The following is a 22482-nucleotide window of genomic DNA, read 5'->3' as shown; positions in this document are numbered from 1 at the left end:
GCTTCCTCCCGGCTCTTTGTTAAGGAGGACCGGGAGAGCGCAGGGCGCGTGCCCCGCCGGCCCCTGCGGAAGGGCAGGGGAGGGTGCGCGGGTGGGGCCCTGCCTCGCTCTGTCGCGCCGCCGGTCGGCCGGGCCCTGCGCCCGGGCTGGCGTTCCCCCGCGGCCGCCGCTCCTCTGCTCGGCCCCGCGCCTCCCACCGCCGGACCGCCGCCGCCTCCGGCCCGGACAAAGATGCCTGCCTCTGGCGCGGAGCCCCGCCGCCCCGCTCTCCGGCCGCTCAGCAGCCCTTTGTTCCACACCCCCTTTTTCTTTTTTATCCCCCTTCCCCCGCCCCCACCCCCCCACCCCCGACCTCAGCTCCTGGTAACCTCTCATCTACTTTCTCCATCTTTACAAATTTGCCGGTTCTAGATATCTCCTGCCAGGAATCGCACAATATTTGGCCTTTTGCGTCAGGTTATTTTGCTTTGCATAACGTTTTAAAGATTCACTCATGTTGTGTATGAGGACCTCTTTTTTTTTTTCAACCTAAAATTTACCATTTTAATGCACATTTTAAAAATTAATAAAAGGCAAACATGAAGAAAATACACAAAATCCTAGAGATTTCAATTTAACAAATTTATAAAAAGGCTTGTTTTCCTCCATCTGAGGACACAGCAAGAAGATGGTTTACCATCTGCAAGCCAGGAAGAGGGTTGTCACTAGACTGAATCTGCTAGTACCTTGATCTTGTAATTCTCAGTCTCCAAAACTGTGAGAAATAAATGTTCGCTGTTTACACCATCAAATAAAGAGAAGCCAACAGCGTGCAGCTGGAAAATAATCAAGGGACTACACCCAAGTGAAGGATGGAAGTGGAGGAAAGCAGTTAGAACTGTCTTGTCAATAAAAATGTTAAGTGATTCATATTTAATTTTTTTAAAAAAGGAAAACAAAAAAAGTAAAACAAAAGAGTGAATTCTCTGGCGGTAGTCCAGTGGCTAGGACTCTGTGCTCTCACTGCCTAGGGCGTAGGTTCAATCTCTACTGGGGGAACTAAGATCCTGCAAGCCAAGTTGGGTGGCCAAGAAAATAAAATGAAATAAAGTTTTCTAGTAACCACATTAACAAAAATTTCAAAGCAGTAAAGCATTTTACTTAGTCCAATGTAGTAAAAATATTATTTCAACATAAAATCAATTTAAAAGTTAGTGAGCTATATCTCATTTTTTCATCCTTGGGCTTCAAGATTGGGGAGATCACATAAGTTCTCAATAGCCACATATGGCTACTGTATTGGACAGTTTAGGGTTGGAACCTGGGGTGGGTGTCAGACAGGTATCAAGACCTATGTTTCATCCCTTCCTAGGCTGTGTAAACACAAATTACTTGTCTTCTTTCACCTGTTTCTTCATCTATAAAATGGAACTAACAGGAGTACCCACCCTCAGGGGTCACTGTAATGGTAGATGGGGCTTCCCTGTTGGCTCAGACATTAAAGTATCTGCCGGCCATGCAGGAGACCCAGGTTCCATCTCCTCGGGGTCGGAAAGATCCCCTGGAGAAGGAAATGGCAACCTACTGCAGTATTCTTGCCTGGGAAATCCCATGAACAGAGGAGCCTGGTGGGCCATAGTCCATGGGGTCCCACAGAGTGGAACAGGACTGAGTACCTTCACCAACACTTTGAACGGTGCATGAAGCATTTAGTATGTACTCAGTAAATGTAGATGATTATTAGTGGTAAATTAGATGACTACTCATTTGAATTAATGAATTTTGGTATTATTGTTATTGTGACTTCATTCATTCCCATCGGATGTTGTGCTTTGGAGACAGTCCAGAGGGACAGTTGAAAGCGACAAACTGGGAAAACTTATTTGCAACATATATGATAAGCAAAATATTACTTTTAATATGTAGGAAGCGCTTGCAAATAAATAAGAATATGAAGAATTTAAGTGGAGAATTCAAAAAAGGACACCAATATCTGATTTTTTTTTTTTAAGGAAGACCCATTTGAAATAAGTTCAGCTATCCTAGGAACTGAATGAAAATAAACACATGATACCATTGCTCAGTAACAAATTGGCAACAACTAGAATCCAGTGGCACCCAATTTTGAAGATGAGGTGGGGAGATCAACTCTTCATTCAAATCAAGATTTCCTGAAGTTTCAATTTTCAGATATACTCCTACATTATCAGGTAAACAAGCAAAGTTCTGGCTTCAAGGGGAAGCTAGCCAGACAGCCTTTCTATCCACCTCATCCCTCTTCCAAACGAAGCTGAATAGCCACAAACCCTTTTTGGCAAGTTTGATTTATGTTTACTTATCCCTTGTGCAGTCACTACATATTTGCTTTGGTAACAGTCCTTCACCTCTATTGTTGACATTTCATGTACCTTGAAATAGTCCCAACATTGTTCCAAATTTGGGCAGGGCTAACTGACATTCTTACTTAAGCCACAAAACCCCCAGAATATTCTTAGACCTTGGCTAATTCCTTCAGGAATGCCCTATCTGCCAGCAGGTTCAGCTACGTATTTGGGGGACCCAGTGTGAAATGAAAATGTGGAATCTCTTTTTCATAAAAGAAGGAAAAAAGCTTTATCTTTTCTTCTGCAGTCTCTGCCAACCTGTTATGGTGTTTGCTTTTTTTTGTTGCACTCTCAGGCATGAGAATAAGTGTGGACCCTCCACAGGTGCCTGGGGTCCTGCACTTTTCAGTCTGGGAAAACTTGATCTAGGGCTGCGGGAAGAAACTCCCTCAGACTAAGCCAACCTTCGAGTCACTGCATTCTGCTCTATGGCAGGAGCCTTGAGGTGAAAGATGCCTCATGGTGCAGTCATCTCAAAGGGAGGGAGGGTTACAGGAAACAGGAAAAAAAAAATACGTTGGTTAGGAGGTCAAAATATCCCTGCACGTACACGAGTATCTGAAAGTAGGATTAATGAATCAGCCTCCAGAGAGCTGATCCACTCTGTGTTAATACATGAGGTCTCAAGCCAGGCAAGGCTGAGGGCCAGTCTGACTAAGCCCTGAGGTGAGTTGACACCATGGGGAATCTCTGTGGATTGGCTGGCCAGTCTTCGGCAGTGACCCTATTCTGTCTCCCTTCATACACTTCTAGGAAGTTCCTAGACTGTTCAGGGGCCCAAATAGGAGAGAGGATGGTTAGTTGAAACCCTGCTTTATTGCATCACAAAATGCCTCTCTTGAGGCACTTCCAGGCCCCACCTTGGAGGGAAAAATCATCTGAACATTCAGTAAACATTCTAAAAGATAGTTATGTCAGAAGCCAGGGCTGGGGATGTCTTCAGTTACAGTCCAGGGACCAACGTGCCTCACTCCATGTAAAACCGGCTTCCATATGTGGGTGTTCCCTGCCTCCCCCATTCACTGGGAGTCCAACATTAAAAGAAGCCAACACAGGTCCCTCACTTTAGTCAGCCAAAGGATTAGAAATGATTCTTTCCTGACTCAGACGGAAGGGGCCAGCACCCAAATACCGGCAACTACATGAACCAAAGAGGAGGGTGGGGTGGAGGGTTGGGAAGGCACCAAGTGGGCCTCATTTGGTGTCCTTTCCAACAGCTCCCCAGTCCCCAGTGTCCTCAGGGTTCAGCTCTTCCCAGAGACGGTTCTCTCCTGTCTGGTCACTATGGTCAGCCCTGTCCCACCTGGAACACGTTCCTGTGACCACTTGAGTTTTGAGAAAAAGGAGAAAGCCGAGAGCCTCTTATTGGTCAATATTACTCTTTTCCTCTCAGCAGCATTTACATTATTAACCATCTTCTGAAAAGCCTTTTTTCCTTTTTTGGGGGGGGTAGTGTGGGTGGGTAGGGAGGGGGAATATATCTCTTCTGGTTCATTCACTTTTTATTCACTCAGTTGTGCCTGCTGTATGCCAAGCATAGTGATGGATGTGGGAGACAAAAGGGTGAGACTCCTGGTATCTGTCTTCAGGTTCACTCACAAAGGGCCTCCCCTTTCCCTGGCTGCTCTTCCACCTCCCTCACTTCCTCTTTTTCCCTCTCGGTTCGCAAAGATGTCCTCTCCTGAGGCTTTTTCCTTTGGTCTTCTTTTCTCCTTCGTGCCTTCCTTCACTCCCATAACTCCAATGTCTCAAAAGTCTCTTATAGCACAAAAGTCTCTTAAATCCTACCCCCAGTCGAAAACTCTCTCTTGAGCCACAGAACTGATTTGAGCAACAACTGGCCAGTTATTTGTACCTGGATGTCCCACAGTATCTCAATATAATCCAAGAAAACACTTCTCTAACTTTCCATCACTCCCACCTGCTCCTGCCTTACCCCTCTTGACCACCTTATCCTTGTGACTGCAATACTTATGTGAACAAAAACACTCTTTCCAAGATAAAAAGTATGGTTTGTTTGACTTTACCCATGCCCCTGACCTTCCACGGCCAATCAGTGGTCAGTTTCTACAGATTCTACAGCCAGGCTGTGTCCCACAGATGTCTCTTGATTTTCATTCCTGCCTCCACCCTGGCTGAGTCTCTCTTGGACTGTTAAAAAGACTTTTATCTGGTTTCCATGCTCCTGGCTTTTCCTATTTTTTTAAAAAAATATTCTACTGTTTTCCCAGGTCCCGCAGTGGTAAAGAATCCACCTGCCCATGCAGGAGATGCAAGAGACTTGGGTTTGATCCTTGGGTTGGGAAGATCCCCTGGGGTATGAAATGGCAACCCACTCCAGTATTCTTGCCTGGAAAAGGACAGAGGAGCCTGGCGAGCTACCGTTCATGGGGTCACAAAGAGTCGGACATGACTGACCACACACACACACACACAAATTGAGTATTTATATACTACTTTTTAAAGCACTCTTTATTTATTTATGGCTGCACTGGGTCTTCATTGCTGCATACGGGCTTTCTCTAGAACATGGGCTCAACATTTGTGACGCACAGGCTTACCTGAACCTGTGTCCCCTGTGTTGGCACGGGGATTCTTAACCACTGGATCAACAGGGAAGTCCCTGACTTTTCCTCTTTTTAATGCAGAGCTCCCAGCAGGCCTTTTTCTTGTATGCAAACTCTTCAGGGATTCACACTATCACCAGAATAAAATACAGAATCCCAAAGTTGACATCTAAGGGCTCATCAAAACAGGCCTGTCCTTTGCCACATATTCTATTTTTCATCAACACAGGCCATTTCTTTCTCCAGGGAATGAAGCATAAGATTGAGGCAAAAAGAGTTGATTGCCCATGGCTACATCTTCCAGGGCCTAGCACAGAGCCTTGTATGGAATCGCAACAAAACGAAATAGAAAAAATAACAACTTGGAATGAGAAGCCCTGGTTACTAACTGTTACACTTGGGTCACCTAATCTTTCTCAGCCTGTTTCCTTATCTGCTGTTTCCTTCCTCATGGTGCTTACTGTATATCAAGTAGATATATATGTGAAAGGCTTGACAGATAGCAAAAATAACCTATGTGAATTTATTTAGTCAATAATATTTATTCATTGAAAGGGAAACGGTTGAGGAGAATCACAGAGGGAACATGAGAAGCTACTCAGGAATAAGAAAGCACAGCGGTAAGCACTGCTATAGAAGGCTTCTTCTAAGTCGCCTAAAGGTTCTCCCCTCCAGTTGCACCTGGTCACATGGTGGAGACAGTCATCTGGCCCAGTCCTAGCATGAGTGGGGCCAGGGACAAGAGTGTAAATGGAGGCCCCTTTACCAAATGCCACATACCTGCATCAAAACAAAACCACAAAATATGAACTATGGTTTTATACAACTGAAAGTTTCACCAAAGTCGACTGAATTTAATTAATTTTACATAAATGGGGGTATATCTTGATAAGACCAGCAATATAAAGTAATAAAATAAACATAATTCTTTTTTAAAAATAATTTTAAAAAATTTCTTTTTGACTATTCTGAGTTTTCGTTGTTGCATGGGCTTTTACCTAGTTATGGTGCGTGGGCACTGCAGTGGTTTTTCTTGTTGTGGAGCATGGGCTCTAGGGCACACCGGCTTCAGTAGTTGTGGTACGTAAGCTCAATAGTTGTGGCTTACGGGCTTAGTTGCTCCTCAGCATATAGGATCTTCTTGGACCAGGGGTAGAACTCATGTCTCCTGAATTGGCAGGTGGATTTTTTACCACTAAGCCACCAGGGAAGTCCTCAGAAACATAATTCTTAAATTATCATACAGTCCATGAAATTATTTCTCTTGTGCTTATTTTGGCAAAACCTCTAATGATGTGTGTGTGAAAGTCGTTCAGTTGTGCTGAGCGACTCTTTGCGACCCCATGGACTATATAGTCCAAGGAATTCTCCAGGCCAGAATACTGGAGTGGGTAGCCTTTCCCTTCTTCAGCTAATGATGTGTGGTAAGTGTAAAATACACATGAATTTTGAAGACTTGTTGCAGAAAAAAAAAGGAAATGCACAATTTCTCACTGAAATATATATTTATTATATACTGAAATGATAATATTTTGAATGCATTGGTAAATAAAATGTATTATTAAAATTAATTTCACCAGACTTCCTTGGTGGTAGGGGACACGGGTTTGATCCAGGAAGATTCCACAAGCCACAGGGCAACTAAGCCTGTGTGCCAAAACTACTGAAGCCCGAGCACCAATAGCCAGTGCTTCCCAACAAGAGAAGCCACCGCAATGAGAAGCCTGTGCTTGTGACAACTAGAAAAAGCCTACAAGCAGCAACCAAGACCCAGCGGAGCCAAACATAAATAAATACTTTAAAAAAATTAATCTCACCTATACCTTTTACTTTTTAAGATATACGAAAAAAAGTTTATTTATATTTTTAGCTTGCGTTATATTTCTATAGCATAGTGCAGACCTAAGGATTAAAAATTAAAATGAATTTGAAGTATATAAATTCTGACTAACTCAAAAATGTCAACGAATGTAAAATATAAAAATTTAAATTATTTTCCAAGTTTTCACAAATAATATTTCTTCCAAGACACTGAAAAATATTAAAGTTAAGGGCCTTCCTTGGCAGCCTAGTGGTTAGAACTCTGAGCTTCCACTGCAGGGGGTGAGGGTTCAGTCCTTGGTCGGGGAACTAAGATCCCACATCCCACGTGATGTGGCCAAAAAAATTTTTTTAAGGTTTTTAAAAATTAAAAGGAAAAATATAAATCATAATTAATGAATATCAAACATTTAAATCCAAATTTTTATTTAATTTTTAACAAATAGTTTAAACAGAATGACATATTAATTTCTATAAAACAGAACTATTTATAATTCTAGGATTATATATATATTGACTTGACAAAGAATTATGCACATCACAGATACATTTATGAAAATTTAAGAGTAATATGAGTCTTTTAATATTGAAAAAGTTCATTTCCTAAACTGTCATGTGCAATGCTGTGAATATTTGGTAAGCTATGAGTACATCAAGAAGAAGAAAGAAAATTGATGATCTGCACTACTGGGAAATGATACTTTATTTTTCAGGAATCTGTTGTATCTCTACTATGGTATATTGATGGTAGAGAGGGCCTTGGTGGCTCAGAGGTTAAAGCGTCTGCCTCTAATGCAGGAGACCCGGGTTCGATCCACGGGTTGGGAAGATCCCCTGGAGAAGGAAATGGTAACCCACTCCAGTATTCTTGCCTGGAGAATCCCACGGACAGAGGAGCCTGGCAGACTACAGTTCATGGGGTCGCAAAAAGTTGGACAGGACTGAGCCACTTCACTTTACTTCAGAGAAGGCCTTATCCTAATCACCAGAACTTGTGAACATGTTACTTTTTATGGCAAGAGTTTACAGGTATGATTATGGTAAGGATCATGAAATGGGGGGGATTATCTTTGTGGGCCCAGTGTAATCACAAAGGTTCATATGAGAAGACGGCAGGATGGTCAGAGAGAGAAAGATAGAGAGATTGGAAGATGCTACATCACTGGCTTTAAAGATGGAGAATAGGGCCATAGCCAAGAAATATACTTGGCCTCTAGAAGTTAGAAAAAGGGGAGGAAACAGATTCTCTTTTGGAGCTTCCAGAAGAAACAGAGACCTGCTAACACCTCAGTTTTAGGACTTCTGACCTCCAGAACTGTAAGATAATAAACATGTGTCTTTTTTTTTTTTTTTTTTAACTTGGGTCATTTTAAGCCATTAAGTTTGTGGTTATTTGTTATAGCTGCAACAGGAAACTAATACCTCTGCCATCTGAGAAGAAGGATTCAACAATTTTTTTTTTTTTAATAGTTTCAATATGTTTATTTATGTATCTGGCCACACTTTGTGGTATGAAGGATCTTAGTTCCCTGACTAGGGATTGAATCCCTGCCTCCTGCAGTGGAAGCACAAAGTCCTAACCAATGGACAGCCAGGGAAGTCCTTAATTTGTTTTTTTCTCTTAATAATAAAGTGGTCTGTTCCTCCATGAATGCCAAAGCAACCTTCCAACATAGAGGCAGTCAACCCACAACCTTCACTGCATTTTGTCCCAGTCCCCTTTTGAGAACACAGGTTAACAGATGGAGAACAGGGTTTCTAAAGGTTTGAATACAGTTAGTAATAAGAGTAGATATTTAGGGTTATAAGTGGGACTGGACTGGCACTGAATACAAGATACTCGGTGGCAAAGATTCTGTGAGTTCTTTAAATAATTTATTATATGTTTGTGATATATGAGGCCCTGTAGCTCAGTGGTAAAGAATCTGCCTGCCAATGCAGGAGACACCCACTCAATCGGTTGGTCAGGCAGATTCCCTGGAGAAGGAAATGGCAACTCACTCCACTGTTCTTGCCTGGGAGCCTGGAGGGCTACAGTCATTGGGTTGCAAAAGAGTCAGACATGACTTAATGACTAAAACAATAACAAAGTATAGGTTGCAGAGCAGGCACTTCTTGCTTGAAAGCAGGGTAAAACAAAGCAGGAAGAGTGAATCAGTTGTGTTTGTTTGCGTGTGTGCTGAGTTGCTTCAGTCATGTCCAACGCTTTGTGACCCTATGGACTATAGCCCACCAGGCTCCTCTGTCCATAGGATTCTCCAGGCCAGAATACTGGAGTGGATTGCCATGCCCTTCTGCAGGCAATCTTCCCAACCCGGGGATCAAACCTGCATCTCATGTCTCCTGCACTGGCAGGAGGGTTCTTTACCAGTAGTGTCACCTGTTTGCTTGTTTAGAACTGATCTAATTAATTTCAAATCTAGAAGCAAAGGCATTGATAGACGACCTCTTTATGATTAGAAGATCACAGAATCTTATAAAAGTTTTCAAAACAATAGTTTGATTATACTTTTTTAAAAAACTTTCAATTTATTATTATTATTATTTTTGGCTGCACTGGGTCTTCATTGTGTTAGGTAGATAGAACAGGGAAAAGGAGTCCAAAATGGTGGTGGCTACAAGACAAGGAAGGGAAAAGCCTGCGAAAATGAAACAAAAGAAGGTCCGAGGACCGGAGTGAGGACCCCAGGTAAAACAAGCAACACTCCAGGCTGGCCCAATTTACATAGGACAGGCCCAGGGAGAGATAAACATATAAACAGAAGAGCCAAAGCCAGCTCTCTCTCTCTCTCTCCCCCACGCGCTGGGGCGCTCTTCTCCTCGTGTCTTCGGATCAACGTGCCCTCATGCCTCGAAGATGGATTTTCCTGCTATCTTCTAAATAAAATAGAGCTGTAACACTGAGCTGTAACACTGATTTGTCTTAGAGCTATAACACGGTCCATTTGAGACCTGAGAGCCATAACACGGTCTATCCAAGACCTGAGAGCTGTGACACGCCGAGGGGGCTTTGACGTCCGTCACTCCAAATCTTTGTTGTGACGAGACAAAGAACCAAGGAACACACTCTCACTCGACAATTGCATCACTGAGGCTTCTAGTTGGGGTGGGTAGGCTTTGTTACCCCGAAGCATGTGGGATCTTAGTTCCCCAATCAGGGATCAAACCCTTATTCCCTGCCTTTCAAGGCAGATTCTTTTTTTTTTTTTTTTTCCAAGGCAGATTCTTAACCACTGGATCACCAGGGAAGTCCCTTGATCATACTTAGTGAAGTAACTCTAGAGTTACTCCTTTAAAGTCTAAAACAAGGAAAGAATGCTCATTATTTTAAAACATTTTTCTATAAATTCTAGCCACTGCAGTAAGACAAGAAATAAGAGCTCTAGATATTTGAAAGAAGACAAAAGTATCAATATTTGCAGATGATATGCTACGTTACCTGAAAATACTAGAAAATTTTCTGAAAAATCACCTAGCATTAATAGAAAAATTGTTAATTATGTATATCCCAGTTATAAAATAGCTACAAAATAAATGTACAAAAAATGATAGATTTTTCTATATGCCAATAACACAGAGTTAGAAAATATAATGGTTTTTAAAAAACCCTCAAAAACATCCAGAGCCTATGTGAAAACTCTCAAACATTACCCAAAGACTTAAAAGAATATTTAAAGGAACATTCTGATTTGCATGGAAAAATGATTATTCCAATGTCTGTGTTTCCAACGCCACCAAACACTTCTTTAATTCTCAGTGGATACCGACAACAAATAATTCTGACACTATCTTCTAGGAGGTGGTGTTAGATCCCATAGTTTAAGGGCTCATTTCTACAAGACTGCTCCTATTTCAGACACCAATTCCAAGTCCAGATTCTTACCTATGCTTCTGAGTGACCAGCTATAAATTGGAGGTTCTCATCACCTGCCCCTTTGATTCAATTACTTTACTACAGTGGGTCACAGAACTCAGGAAAACAATTTACTTATTAGATTACTAATTTATTATGAAAGACTTTAAAGGGTAGGAATGAACAGCCAGATGAAGAGATGGGAGGGACTTCCCTGTTGGCCCAGTGGTTATAACTACGCCTTCCAGTGCAGGGGCATGGGTTCAATTCCTGGGTGGGGAGCTAAGATCATACCTGCCTTGTGGCCAAAAAAACAAAACATAAAACAGAATTAATATGAACTTCCCTGTTGTACAGTAAATAAGAATCTGCCTGCCAATGCAAGGGACACAGATTTGATTTCTAGTCCAGGAAGGTTCCACTTGCCTTGGAGCAACTAGGCCTTGTGCCATAACTACAGAAACACAAACACCTAGAGTCCACACTCCACAATAAAAGAAGCCGCTATAAGAAGCTGGAGCACCACAACAAAGAGGAGCCAGAGCCCACTGCAACTAGAGAAAGCCTAAGCACAGCAATGAAAACCCAGTGTGGCCAAAAATAAATAGATAAAATTAAAAATATATATAATAATAAAAAATAAAAGGGCTCTACTACAAAAAAGAAGAAAGAGAGAGATGCAGGGGACAGTGTTTAGAAGGGTCCAGAACACAGTAATTTCTGTCCCCATGGAGTATGGCATATGCCACCCTCCTGGCAAGTAGAAAATTCTGATTAACCAAACTGGAACCTCTCCAAATCTCATCCTTTCGGACTTTTTATGGAGGCTTCATTACATAGGTATGATTGACTAAATCACTGGTCTTTGGTGACTGATTTAACCTTCAGCCCCTCTCCCCTTCTGGGTGACTGGGACTGAAAGTTCCAACCTTCTAATCACATGGTTTGTTCCCCTGGCAACCAGCTCTCATCTTTAGATGCTTTCCAGAAGTCACCTCATTAACATAAACTCCAGTGTGGTTCAAAGGGGATTGTTATGCATATCAAGACACCTTTTTTGCTCTTATTACTTGAAAGTGTTTCTTTTTAATAATTTTTTTTTTTTTTAAATTTAGTTTTGGCTGTGCTGGGTGTTCATTGCTACATAGACTTTTGCTGGTTACGGTGACCGGGGGCACTCTCTTCTCGTGGTGCACAGGCTTCTCACTGCAGCGACTTCTCTTGTTGCAGAGCATGGGCTTCACAGCTCACAGGCTTCACTGCTGCACAGGGAGCAAAGTGGTTGTGGCACATGGCCTCAGCAGCTGTGGCTCCCGGGCTCTAGAGCACAGGCTCAATAGTTGTGGCACAGAGGCTTAGCTGTTCTGTGGTATGTGGGACCTTCCTGGAACAGGGATCAAACCCATGTCTCCTGCATTGGCAAGTGGATTCTTTACCACTGAGCCACCAGAGAAGCCCTGCTCTTATCATTTAGAAATTCCAACAGTTTTAGAAATGGGATGAAGACAAAATATACTTTTTTATTATAATAAATCACAATATCTCAATTATAAAGATGTCAATTTTTCCCTGTGGGAAACTGAAAAATGGTCCCCTCAGATGGTAAACCATCTGCCCGCAGTAAGGGAGACCTGGGTTCAATCCCTGGATGCAAATAGTTGCACAAGACTTAGCACACACGCATTCCCATTTAACTGGGAGCAATCAAAGTATCTTCAAAGTCAAGGAAGGCCAGTAGCCACCAGAAACTAGAAGAGGCAGTGAATGGATTCTCCCCTCCAGCCTCCAGATGGAGCGTGGCATTGCTGACACCTTGAGTTCGACTCAGTGACACAGATTTCAGGCTTCTAGTCTTCAGAACTACAAGAATTCATTTCTGTTGTTAAGCCATAAAGTCTGGTCATTTGTTATAGCAGCCATAGGAAACAAAAACATCCCCAAAAGGATGTTTAAATTAAATACAATTCAATTTTTCATCCAATTCTACTTTTCTAGAATCTGTAAAAATTATTCTAACATTTTGAGAAAAATGAGAAAATTAAAATGGCCAAAACATTCTTGGAAAAAAAAAATGTAATGAGGGACTTATACCAGTAGATATTTAAGTGTGCTTTAATGAAATTGTGATTACTACATGAGAATAGAGAAGTCAATCTACAGAATAGAATAAAATCTAAAATCAATTCTATCTATGCTTATATAAGGATTTAGAATATGATTAAGATAGCATTTCAAACTAGTAGGGTAAGTGTGGCTTGTTCAATAAAGGATGTCAGGCAAGTTCCTGATTAACCATTTGTAAAAAGTAATAATAATTTATATTACTTAACTCATATCATGAATCACCATTAATTCTAGAGAGATTAAATACTTATGTATAAGTAAATTCTCTACCCAGAGAGAATTTTTAATAAATTATAAATTATTATAACTCCAAAGGATGACATACTAGGCAGTCATTAAAAACAATGAGAAAAATATTTTATGACATGGAGAGATGATTGCAAGCACAGTTAATTGAAGAAGGCAGGTTATAAAAAAGTATGTACTGTACCATTTCATTCAGAATTTTATACTATATGCACATTTGGTTAGAGAAATAACTCAAAAGACAGATCAAAACATATAAGTAATTTTTTTCAGTGGTACAATTATGTGCTGATTCACTTCAGTCATTTCCAACTCTTTGCGACCCTATGGACTGTAGCCTGCCAGGCTCCTCTGCCCCGGGGATTCTCTAGGCAAGAATACTGGAGTGGGCTGCCATATCCTCTTCCAGTGGATCTTCTTATTTCCAACCCAGGGATCAAACCCACATCTCTTATGTCTCCTGAATTGGCAGGCAGGTTCTTTACCACTAGCGCCACTATAGGCTATCTGTATTTTCCTCTTTTTGCTTATCTGGATTTTTAAAAATAATAAATATACATTGGTTCTGAAAAAAAGTATTTAAATGTATGTGATTACTCAAATTAGGAATAATCAAAGTATCTTCTTCAAGATAAAATTCTAATATGCTTGGTTGCAAGGTATAATATATTGGTTTCACTGGGTACCTACTATTTCTCAAGTTCTTTATATATTAATCTTTCACAATAATGTTATGAGACAGATAATAAAAATATAAAATAATCCCCACTTTACAGATTAGGAAATGAAGGCCTAAAGTCAAGCATCAGACTAGGATTTGAAGTCACATCTGTTTTTAATGACCATGCCCTTATTCATAATACCAAAACATTGGAAATAACCTAAACCTCCTTCAGGGGAACCAGATAAATTACACTACATTCATACAGTATAAAATTCTGCAGCCACAAAAATAAAACTGAGAATGCTCTCTGTACACTTAGAAGGAAATGTTTCCAAGATATAGTGTTAAGTGGGGGTGGAGGATGGGGAACCCAACAAGGTGCAAAAGGTTTGTATAGCATGGCACAATTTGTTAGAATGGAGTAAAGAATATATATATTTTAGCTTGTATATGCATAAAAGGTTTCTCAGGTGGCTCAGTGGTAAAGAATCTGCCTTCCAATGCAGGAGACACAGGTTCAATCACTGGGTTGGGAATATCTCCTGGAGTAGGAAATGGCAAGTCACTCCAGTATCCAGTATTCTTCCCTGGAAAATTCCATGGACCAAGGATCCTGGCAGGCCATGGTCCATGGGGTTGCAAAGAGTCAGACATGACTGAGGGACTGAGCATGCACACACATGCACAGAAACATCACTAGTGGATAAACAAAACCTAGTAACAAAGAGTTTTCTATTTAGGATGGGGGAAATGGGCAGATGGGGTACAGGAACAGGAGAGAGACTTTTCATTCAGTCAGTTCAGTCGCTCAGTTGTGCCAGCTTTTTGTTATATACCTTTTTATACTATTTTAGTTTTGAGCCATGTATGTGAATTGCCAATTCAAAAAAGTAAATACACATAAACATTTTAAAAGCAAAATAAAATAAAACAAAACTTTGTCCTTTCTGCTCTTCCACACGCCTTAGACGTCTTTGGAAGGCAGTCTGTATCCGCTTTTCAATGAGATGCATGGAGTGTGTAGGCCTCAGGATTTCTCCAGTGGCTGGAACAACAGCGTCAGCACAGAGATCAGGAAGATGGCCCGGCCTGGAAGCAGTGCCAGACCAAGCACGCCCTCTTTCCGTACTCCTAACTTAGAAAAACAAAACCAACACAAAGCTACTCATCAGCATTTCTGTAGCCAGTTGTTAACCAGTCCTCTTCCTGCCCTTTCCTCTTTCTTTTCTTCCTTTTTCCAGAAAAACCTGGAAAGCTCTGCAAAGCTTTGCAAAATGACTTACTTGCTCAGGCTGCCTTGTTTTGCTTCTCTCCTTTGGCCTGTGTCATCCTCTGAGGCAAGGACCGCAGTCTGACTTCCTGCCAGCTGGCCTGCTGGGTTCATTTCAGCGTCTTCAAAAAAAACAAAACAAAACAAAACCAACAACTATATTTTCCTAAACCTACAAACCTCAAGCTAGGGGTCATTTTGTCCAGCTTCATCCAAAGTAGAATATCTCAGTTATAAAAATTTAGCAGAATAAATGTATTTGGTTTTAAACACAATCCCTTGGTTTCACTTTCTCTATCCAATCAACTTGGAGTGACAACTCTCATAAAATATCTGCTCGTGCTAAGAATCCCATGGGGCAGGACTAATTGTGTGTAGAGTTTAGCAGAGCAGAGAGCCCCAGTAAATTTCCATTTAGTAATTCAGTGACTGTCAATTGATACCTAATATGTATCCATGGCTGTCTGAGGCCCTGTGCTGGGGACAAAAACAAATGTGAGACCCAGCTCCGGCCCTCAATCTCTAATCCCCCGTTAGGACATCTTCAGCTCATAAATGTGTCTGGACTCATTTGTTTTGTTCTTTTAAATCCATTTGCAAGCTATCAACTATATCACTAAGTTGTGAACATTTTCATGATTAGCTGTGTTCAGAAATATGATTTACAGGGATGGTTTTCTCTAGTTTCTCTTTTTAAAGACTTTTGAGAAATAGCTTTTACATTATAAAGATCATAGCAAGAGTTCAAACTCTGGGTAATGTAATCCACACACGATTCACTAACCTCTCAGGGTGTTAATTAGTTATAACAGTGTCATAGTGTTCAGCTTTCAGTAGCTAGAATTCCTTGGCTAATATGCAGGAAATTTGAGATGTATGCCAGGTGCGTTCAATGAAAGGTTCTGCTCAAATCAAATGTGAGTCAAAAAGCAAGTCATTCTCAGCAACGTTGAGCTTGGCAGGGAGTCAGGCGTCTAGAACCATATAATCTGCCCCGGCCCCGCAGAGCACTAGGCTGGAACACTGTCATTTAGCTAGTGCTGCTAAATGTGCTGGGAACACAGAGCAGAAGGCACCACAGAGACTGTAGGCCCACATGTATTTCACACGCACAGCATCCCCAGGAATGACACCGTGAGATTCATCTGCCTTGGCTTATTCGCAGAGAAAACCCCAACCAGGCTGAGGATCATGAACCCCACAGACTGAAAGAAGTTGCCAGAAGCTACCGCACCATTGTGGCTTCCACAGATCCATACAAAACACAGCAGCAGGAAGAAGGAGTGTTGCCTTTCTCGGGTTTCCTGTCAGGACATCCTGGCTTGAAACACGGTTTTGTCACTGAAAAAATCTGAGCTAGTCGACAGATGGGACACTGCCAGATTGTGTCCTTGAGAATCTCAGAAAATTGGTCAGTTTGCAAAAGAGTTCACAAGCTGGTATGAAAATCACCTATTTCCATTAATAACTGGTAGATTTTCTTCCAGGCAAAGAGGAGGCATGAACCGACTCAAGGAATGGGGTCTGGGGAAGACCCCATGTACACATTCTGAGAAGACAAGGTCTTTTTTTTTTTCTTTTGGCAATGCTGTGCAGCTTCCAGGATCTTAGTTCCCCAGTTCAGTTCAGTTGCTCAGTCATGTCCGACTCTTTGCAACCCTATGGACTGCAGCACGTCAGGCCTCCCTGTCCATCACCAACTCCCGGATCCTACCCAAACTCATGTCCACTGAGTCGGTGATGCCATCCAACCATCTCATCTCATCATCTGTCGTCCCCTTCTCTTCCTGCCCTCAATCTTTCCCAGCATCAGGGTCTTTTCAAATGAGTCAGCTCTTCGCATCAGGTGGCCAAAGTATTGGAGTTTCAGTTTCAACATCAGTTCTTCCAATGAACACCCAGGACTGATCTCCTTTAGGATGGACTGGTTGGATCTCCTTGCTGTCCAAGGGACTCTCAAGAGTCTTCTCGAGCACCATAGTTCAAAAGCATCAATTCTTTGGCGCTCAGCTTTCTTTATAGTCTAACTCTCACATGCATACATGACTATTGGAAAAACCATAGCCTTGACTAGACGGATCTTTGGTGGCAAAGTGATGTTTCTACTTTTTAATATGCTGTCTAGGTTGGTCATAACTTTCTTCCCAAGGAGTAAGCATCTTTTAATTTCATGGCTGCAATCACCATCTGCAGTGATTTTGGAGCTCTCTCAAAAATAAAGTCAGCCACTGTTTCTACTGTTTCCCCATCTATTTGCCACGAACCAGGGATCAAACCTGTGGCTCCTGCAGTGGAAGTGCAGAGTCCTAACCACTGAACCATCAGGGAATTCCCAGAGCCCTGTCTTAAACAGCCTTGGACCAAATTTACAACAAGATTTAACAAACTTGGGGTCAAAGCATTACCATATAAGATGGTAGGTGCTGTTTCACTTGTGACTCTGAAGATCACCTGTGAATTCCCCATTGCCCCATGGGTTTTCCACCCACACTGAACAATTCAGTTCAGCAAAACAGTCTAAGGCTATATCTTGAACACTATAAGCCATCTCCCTGGGAGAACCACAAGATAAAAGTTGTTTCGTCAGTAAATAATGTCCAACTTTTTCGCAACCCATGGACCCGCCACATAGCCATGTGCACTACCTGCCAGGCTCTGCTGTCATGGGATTTCCCATGCAAGGATACTGGAGTGGGTTGCCATTTTCTTCTCCAGGGGATCTTCCTGACCCAGGGATAGAAGCTGCATCTCCTACACTGGCAGGCAGATCCTGTACCACTGAGCCACCAGGGAAGCCCGCAGAATAAAAAGAGGATCCACTAAAAGGAGAGGAACTGTAAGCCAGGGCCCTGTTCTTCATGCTTGTCATGGCAAGCTCCAGATCAGAGCACTCATCCGTTAATTCATTTATTCATTTACCCACTCAACAAACATTTATAGAATACTGCCGAGGTTTTAAGCACTGTGCTATGGGGTCTGAGAACACAAAGGCAAATCAGACCCAGTTCCCTGCCTTTGAGAAGTTCACAGTTGGAGGTGGAGAGCCAAGATCAAGTACAGTGAGGCATTGTGTGGGTGTTGAGTGTGACTGCCCTTCTTGCTGTGTGCCTGCCTTGTTTCAAACATGGTGGCACACAGAGAGTTAGGGAAGAGTGACGCCTGAGCTGCACACCTGAAGAGTAAATAGAACCAGGTCAGGGGAAGTGGGGAAGGAAAGAATGTTCAGGCAGTGATAGCATCATGGGCAAAGGTACAGAGGAGAGAGAGAAGCCATGGCTATGTGGATTGAGAATAGAGGGTGGGAAAAGTGGGGTGGAAGAGATGAGGATGGATGGGGAAATTAGAATCAGGTGATCAAGGCCCTACTTGTCATGCAAAGGCAGGAGCTGGGTCTCCCTTTGTGTCCCCCAGGGGTTGGAGACACTGGTACATATTAGTTGCCAATAAATATCTGAAGACAATGAGGTGCCACTGATGGGTTTTAAGCAGGGAAGTAACATGACCAGGGCTGTATAGCAGACAGGCATATTCAGGGAAGACTTAAAGAGGCTTAAAGTGTATGCATTCTGGAGAAGGAAACAGCAACCCACTCCAGTATTCTTGCCTGGGAAATCCCATGGACAGAGGAGCCTGGTGGGCCACAGTCCATGGGGTCGCAAAGAGTCAGACACGACTTAGTCGCTAAACAGCTAAATGAAAGTGCATGCAGGAAGACCAGGTGACCATAATGACCTGCAGTCATTGTGGTAAGAGATGAAGATGGGCTGAACTAAGGCAGTGCCAGCGGGAGTGGAAAGAAGTGAGTGCACATAGGATCAGTGCCTCAGACAGGCGAGGGGGCTGCCATTTTTAGGTCAAACAGCATGCTTGATGTTTATCATGTCTCATGGGCAAAGCCAGACCACATGCAGAAATTATTGACCAATCTGAAGATTCTTCAAAACCACAGACTGAGACTACAAAGCTGGTGGTCTCCACTGCCCATTAGTGTCTGGGCAAGATGCCACTTCTCAAGTCCCCACAGAACTTCTCTTGTGCTTATTCCCATTGCCTCTTCTGTGGCAGAGGAAGCAAAAAAAGGAAAACACTGTTCAGAAAAGGATGACACCCAACTATCTCTAAGTGACCAAGCTCTGTCCAAATGAACAGGTTGGGTTAAGATGATGGGGCCCCAATCTCTTTACAGAATGTCAGAGGGAACAACAGAGATCAATTCAAGTCCTTTGTGCACAGAAAGGAAGCCAGAACTCCAAGAGGGAGAGAGACTTGCCCAGGGACAGACCTAGAGAGGAACAGAACAGGGAGGGACAGCCAAGAACACAAGTGTGATCTCTACACCCCCCTGCCCCCAATTAAGAAATCCTTTAAAGTTCCCCTAACCTTATCATTAACAGAGGGGAGGAGGAGACAGGTGAAGCCAGTGTGTAAGATGAGCTAAGCCAATTCAGCTAAGCCACACCAGTTTCCTTCCCCAGCTTCAAAGAGGAGAGAGATGACTACTGACTCTGACTGTTGTTACAGGTCAGTGTAGACTTTTGAGGCCCTGTTGTACATCTCTCAGCCGTGTTCTGGGGGTACTATCTACTAACACTAGTATTCATACTACCCACCTTTGCTCTCGCCTCAACCACAAGTTTCTACTTCTACTATTCTGTAAGTCATAAAAACATTTTTACAGTGCCAATATTTTTGTCCCAGTTTCACCTCTGGCACCAAGTAGTAAGATAAACTTTATAGCTCTGAGTCTTGGTCAGAAAACAGTGTTGTCTGTTGCTGGGAATGTAAGCTGGTACAGCCACTATGGAGAACAGTACAGAGGTTTCTTAAAAAACTAAAAATAGAACTACCATATGACCTAGCAATCTTAATACTGGGCATATACCCTGAGAAAGCAATAATGCAAAAAGACATGTGTACCCCAGTGTTCACTGCAGCACTATTTACAATAGCCAGGACAAAGAGCAACCTAAAAGTCCATCAAAAGATGAATGGATAAAGCAGATGTGGTACATAGACGGCTGTCATGGCGCACAAGCACGGCCGCCCGAGGGCAAGGGCAGTGGCCGAGAGGTGCCACCCCGCATCAGAGGTAGGAGCAGTGGCTGCACTTTGCTGGAGCAGCCGTGAAGAGAGACCCCATGTCCAAGGTAAGAGAAACCCAAGTAAGACGGTAGGCACTAAGAGAAGGGATCAGAGGGCAGACAGACTGAAACTACAATCATAGACAACTAGCCAATCTGATCACATGGACCACACCCTTGTCTAACTCAGTGAAACTAAGCCATGCCGTGTGCGGCCACCCAAGACGGGAAGGTCATGGTGGAGAGGTCTGACAGAATGTGGTCCACTGGAGAAAGGAATGGCAAACCACTTCAGTATTCTTGCCTTGAGAACACCATAAACAGTATGAAAAGGAAAAAAGATAGGACACTGAAAGATGAACTCCCCAGGTCAGTAGGTGCCCAATATGCTACTGGAGATCAGTGGAGAAATAACTCCAGAAAGAATGAAGGGATGGAGCCAAAGCAAAAACAACACCCAGCTGTGAATGGGACTGGTGATGGAAGCAGGGTTCGATGTTGTAAAGAGCAACATTGCATAGGAACCTGGAATGTTAGGTCCATGAATCAAGGCAAATTGGAAGTGGTCAAACAGGAGATGGCAAGAGTGAACGTCAACAGTCTAGGAATCAGTGAACTAAGACGGACTAGAATGGGTGAATTTAACTCAGATGACCATTATATCTACTACTGGGGGCAGAAATCCCCTAGAAGAAATGGAGTAGCCATCATAATCAACAAAAGAGTCCGAAATGCAGTACTTGGATGCAATCTAAAAAACAACAGAACGATCTCTGTTTGTTTCCAAGGCAAACCATTCCATATCACGGTAATCCAAGTCTATGCCCCAACCAGTAATGCTGAAAAAGCTGAAGTGGGATGGTTCTATGAAGACCTACAAGACCTTCTAGAACTAACACCCAAAAAAGATGTCCTTTTCATTATAGGGGAATGGTATGCAAAAGTAGGAAATCAAGAAACACCTGGAGTAACAGGCAAATTTGGCCTTGGAATACGGAATGAAGCAGGGCAAAGACTAATAAGAGTTCTGCCAAGAGAACACACTGGTCATAGCAAACATCCTCTTCCAACAACACAAGAGAAGACTCTACACATGGACATCACCAGATGGTCAACATCGAAATCAGATTGATTATATTCTTTGTGGTCAAAGATGGAGAGGCTCTATACAGTCAGCAAAAACAAGACTGGGAGCTGACTGTGGCTAGGATCATGAACTCCTTATTGCCAAATTCAGACTGAAATTGAAGAAAGTGGGGAAAACCACTAGACCATTCAGGTATGACCTAAATCAAATCCCTTATGACTTTTCAGTGGAAGTGAGAAATAGATTTAAGGGAGTAGATTTGATAGACAGAGTGCCTAATGAACTATGGATGGAGGTTCGTGACATTGTACAGCAGACAGAAATCAAGACCATCCCCAAGAAAAAGAAATGCAAAAAAGCAAAATGGCTGTCTGAGGAGGCCTTACAAATAGCTGTGAAAAGAAAGGAAGCGAAAAGCAAAGGAGAAAAGGAAAGATATGCCCATTTGAATGCAGAGTTCCAAAGAATAGCAAGGAGGGATAAAAAAGCCTTCCTCAGCGATCAATGCAAAGAAATAGAGGAAAACAGTAGAATGGGAAAGACTAGCGATCTCTTCAAGAAAATTAGAGATACCAAGGAACATTTCATGCAAAGATGGGCACAATGGAATATTACTCAGCCATAAAAAGGAACAAAACTGAATCATTTATAGAGACATGGATAGACATAGAATCTATCATACAGAGTGAAGTAAATCAGAAAAATAAATATCATCTATTAATGCATATATATATGGAATAAGAAACATGGCGAAGATGAGACTCTCCGCAGGGCAGGAGTAGAGACACAGAGGTCGAGAGTGGACATGTGGACAGGAGGCAGGGAGATGGGGGCGGGGGAACTGGAATACTGGGGTTTACATACATACACTGTGCTCAGTCGTTCAGTCACGCCTTATTCTTTGTGACCCTATGGACTGCAGCCCGCCAGGCTCCTCTGTCCATGCAATTTGCTAGGCAAGAATCTTGGCATGGGTTGCCATTTCTCACTGCAGGGTTGGTCAGGACCAGACTTTTCAGTTCAGATAACCACCATCAAATATACACTATCATGTGTAAAACAGACAGCTAGTGGGAACCTGCTGTGCATAGCACAGGGAGCTCATCTCGTGCTCTGTGGTGACCTAGAGAGGTGGAAAGGGTGGGAGGTCCAAACAGGAGAGGATATATGTATACACACAGACATACACATACAACAAATCGTACTTTGTTGTACAGCAGAAACCAACACAACATTATAAAGTAACTATACCTCAATTCTTTTTTTTCCCCAATTTTTAATAAAAAAGGAAAAGAAAAAACAGTGCTGTGACATACAAGGTGAGCAGGTTGAGCTCCCTCCTGAACTTCGTATCTTCAGCTTCACAGGCACATCTGTGAACAGTGAACCTCTCGAGGAAACACATG

The 22482-nt window shown here is 42.5% G+C and overlaps 1 long non-coding RNA gene across 2 annotated transcripts in view; it reads right to left on the bottom strand.

The window, feature by feature from the left end:
* The window catches only part of LOC138436783 (uncharacterized), a 33971-nt gene extending 11942 nt beyond the window's left edge, over positions 1-22029 (bottom strand). The window contains exons 1-3 of one of the 2 annotated variants that reach the window (XR_011255600.1): positions 21945-22029; positions 17554-17727; positions 14922-15030 (exon numbers count right to left, since the gene is read on the bottom strand). This is a non-coding gene — a long non-coding RNA (uncharacterized lncRNA). Of the gene's footprint in view, positions 1-14921; positions 16654-17553; positions 17728-21944 lie in introns of those variants that run through there. The other variant, XR_011255599.1, reaches the window with a different exon arrangement.
* Between the last annotated feature and the right edge of the window lie 453 nt (positions 22030-22482).

Source organism: Ovis canadensis, chromosome 3 (assembly GCF_042477335.2).
Source record: "Ovis canadensis isolate MfBH-ARS-UI-01 breed Bighorn chromosome 3, ARS-UI_OviCan_v2, whole genome shotgun sequence".
NCBI classification, from domain to species: domain Eukaryota; kingdom Metazoa; phylum Chordata; class Mammalia; order Artiodactyla; family Bovidae; genus Ovis; species Ovis canadensis.
Note: the sequence above shows the minus strand (reverse complement) of the source record. Positions and strands in the feature narration are given on the sequence as shown.